Genomic DNA, 4,199 nt, shown 5'->3' with positions numbered 1-4,199 from the left:
AGACTCTGCCAACCCAGAAATAGTACCTCGGGTTAAGAACTTTGCTTCAGGATGAGAACAGAAATTGTGCTCCAGCGGCGCGGCGGCAGCAGGAGGCCCCATTAGCTAAAGTGGTGCTTCAGGTTAAGAACCATTTCAGGTTAAGAACGGATTAAGTTCTTAACCCGAGGTACCACTGTACTTTTCCTTCTCTGGAGATTATTTTGAAAGCATTATGAGCGGGTTTTGTTTTCCTGGTGTGGGTGAATCCACTTATTTGCAATGGAAAGAGGCTCATAAGACCTGTTGCTGGAACCAATAAGTACACTGAAGGCTTCTGGGAGTCCTGAACCTGAGGAAGGCGTCAAGTTGTATACTCTTTCCCCTTGAGCTTGGATGGTCTGGCAAATGCAGCATCTCTTACAGAAACCTCTTCCACGGAAGCAAATAAGCACAGGATTATATTTAACTGTTTTCTGCAGAAGTTGTAGGTCACACCTCCAAACCTCTCAGTACGTGCTTATCCTCAAAGTGCACATGGAAACTTGGGCTTTTATGGTTACGAGATAAGGATTACTATTAAATACAGGCAGTTGTCTGCTATGCTGAGCATAACTTTCAGAAAGGCTGCTGTTGTTGTTTTTAGCTATGGCAGCTTGAGGCACCTTTGCAGGACAGCACAGGGGAAATTGGTTAAGTCAGGCATTTGTAGCTGTCACTGAAGCAGTAAAACTGTCTTGGCAATACCACTTCAGAGGGCAGCTGTAAACTCTTGGGGTTGAATGCTTTCCACACACAAAAATCACACTACAGTACATAGAAAACCAGATGGAATCTGATCTTCTGACAGAGAAAGGAGTTTGGTTTTGGATTATTATTTTTTAATGGAGGGCTATTCAATTATGCAAACCCTCACCCTGCACCACGAAACTGTACGGCCTGGATGGAAATTCACCACCTCAGTGAAACTAGGCCTCAGTTTTTATATTAAGCACTCTTCCTACAACATTATTCTTTTTTAGGCAGATAGGTTGAAACTCAGATGTCGTTCTCTTTTTGCCCCATTAGATCCTTGTGTTTTCCCTCAGAGTCCCTAAAATACAGGCCAGTTCACAAAAACAGCATCTCTGGAGAAGTGCAGTGGTGCCCCGCAAGACGAATGCCTCACAAGACAAAAACTCACTAGACGAAAGGGTTTTGCGTTTTTTGAGTCGCTTTGCAAGACGAATTTCCCTATGGGCTTGCTTCGCAAGACGAAACGTCTTGCGAGTTCTTGCGAGTTTGTTTCCTTTTTCTTAAAGCCACTAAGCCGCTAAGCCGTTAATAGCCGCTAAGCTTCGCAAGACTAAAAACCGCAAGACGAAGAGACTCGCGAAACGGATTAATTTCATCTTGCGAGGCACCACTGTGGTCTATTTGAATACTTGGGGGGGGGGGAATACTCCCTGAATAAAGAAGAATAACACACTGAGGGAGGTCAGACTGGACTCTCCTCCCTGACAGACTACTGTTCTATGTGCAGGATAGGTTTTTCAAGATTTTCAATATGCAAATATTCTTGTGAAGCCTGAGAAACAAAACCAAGATGGCCAGAGCTCAAGAGGAAGGGAATCGCGAGACAGGGGGCATCTTTTGTTTTGATGATCAGGTCTAGCCTAAAAACATGACAGGTCCAGGGCTTAACAACTATGTTTTTCTGTGGATCTGTGCCTTCTCCTGTACAAGTCAATGGAACTATATTTTTCCCACCTGCCTTTCCTGAGGATTTATGCAATTTTTCTACCACTTTCTCCTGCTATGCAAATCAAAAGAGAGAGCTCTCTCTCCCAGGCTGTATACCCCAAAAATATGTTTGGGAGGGGGGCGAGTGAGAGAAGCACACTCTCACCAACGATTTGGGGGTAGCAGAGTTCTTGTTGGAGGGGGGTGACATTTCCTCACCCCCAAATGATAAAGTCTTCCCTAGGGGGAGAACCACTGCATCCATCATTCTGAAATTTGATATGCATGAACATTCCCCCAGAAAGGGTGACAATGACTGCAAATTGCATCAAATTCTGGTAGAAAATGAAATACAGACTTTGCTGCTATCCCCTCAAATATCAAAAATTTATCTGAAAAGGAAAAAAATATATAACTGCTTTTAGACTCCCCATTATAAAGAATGGGGAGGGAACAGAGCTAAATTCTTAACAGCTCTAATGCAGTTAGTCCCTATTAACAAACTGAATTGGACACAGAGCAGCTAAGAAACAAACTAGGCCGTTTCCCAAAGCAAGTTGAATCTTGCAGCCAGTACACACCCCTAGCATAGACTGCTAAAAATAGAGATAAGCATGGATCATATAATTTACTGAAAAAACCGCAAGTGAAAGCAGTATGCAGGCCAGAATTATTTTCCTGATTGTTGTTTTTTTAAAGGTTAACAACCATTGTGGTATTAGGAACACAGGAAGCTCCCTTATATTGAGTCAGGCCGTTGGTCCGACTAACTCAGTGCCGATGATACTGACTGTCATCAGCTCTCCAGGGTTTCAGACAGGATTCTCTCCCTGGAGATGTCAGGAATTGAACCTGGGGACCTTTTGCATGTAAGGCGCATGGTCTACCACTGAGCTATGGCTCCTCCCCTTGAATTGTGTGTCTCAAATCCATTTATTTCAATGGATTTACTCTAACACTGAATTATCACCCATGGTTTTTATGTAATACAAGTGTATACATAATTGAGCAAGTTGATAAGCAACTCAACTTACTGTACTGGAAGAAAGACAAATATCTAAACATAGATAGCACACACAGGTACACTGAAAAGTCTAAAAAAGGGGACTTGGATCTAGAAACTGAAATTAGCGCAAAAGACTGGAAAACAATCTGGGACAATAAATATTTGAAATGTATTTGCGTGGCGATTCCCGCCCCCTCCCACAGATGGAATAAATAAAGACACCGGACACCAGAATTTAGGTTAATGGGCGAAAAATGGCCACAACTTTATTGATTACAGGTAAGAGTGGTATTGGCTTTAGGCATTGGCCCTATCAGACTAACCGGTATAAAACCAGGAAGGGTTAAGCACCAACAGGGGGAACCCCTGAGATGCACATCCCTAGGCGCTCCCCGAGGGGTTACTGCTCGGGAGCGCGCTTTCGGCCCTAGCCTCCATAGGTTTCGGACGAGGTGACGTCCCCCAGAGTCCTTTAACGAACTACCCTTCATCATTTGGGGGAGGTGATGGCGTTCCTCCCCCCCAACTCATTTGCATAATAATACCCCTGCCAATGCCTAACCGCCACACGAGCCAGGCTCGCCTGAAAGGAAAGAAAGGGGCGAGCACGGGCTGCCCCGACCTTAAATGTCCCCTAGTAAGCCTGCCCCCACCGCCAGCCGATTGGCTGGCGGAGTGAATAATGAATATTAATGAGACCCGGGAATCCCTGAGTCCCGCGGGGCTGCAGCCAGCCCTGCGAGGATGTAGATGGGGGCGTGAGCCCGCAACCCCCCCTCCTTATGGCTTTACCTACATGAAAAACAATATTTAAAATGCATCCACAGGTGGTATAATGCAAGAGTTTTCCTATATAAATAACTCCTTATTTTTGGATGTGTGGGTATAACAGAGGTACCTATTACCACATACGATGGCTTTGTCCAAATGTTTATTTATTTTGAGGAAAAGGTGTTTCAAGAAAGAAAAATACTTCACAAAATGTATTATTTATCACCAGTTTGATAAATACTTATGATATCCAAATTAAAGAATTAATCATATGTTGACAGCAACAAGCTTAATCGTATCAAGACTTTGGAAAGATTTTAAAGGAACAACAGTTGACAATAGCATTCAAAATTGTGTATCTTAGCAATGGCAAAAAAAAACCTAACACAGGAAGGAAAACTAGTCAAAGGACAACTTAAAACTGATAATATATTCACTGTTTGAATAGATTTTTTTTCCCACTAATAAAAAAGGAAAAAAGCAGAAGAGCTTCAGCAACCTTTATGTGGATTTGGAACTCAAGCCCTCTGAAGAGGTAAACTGACAAATTATGTGGGCTGATCTGCGAGATAAAGCAGGAATTCTTGAAGCTTGAGACAAAACAGAAATGCCTGTAAAGAAGCAAAAAGAATACATTTTTTTACATATATAAATGTTAACAGGGGCAGCTGAGAATTGTAGTCCAAAACATCTGGATGGCATCAGGTTGAGAAGACTGATT

Source organism: Podarcis liolepis (assembly GCF_965112155.1).
Source record: "Podarcis liolepis genome assembly, chromosome: 17".
Taxonomy (NCBI): domain Eukaryota; kingdom Metazoa; phylum Chordata; class Lepidosauria; order Squamata; family Lacertidae; genus Podarcis; species Podarcis liolepis.
Note: the sequence above shows the minus strand (reverse complement) of the source record.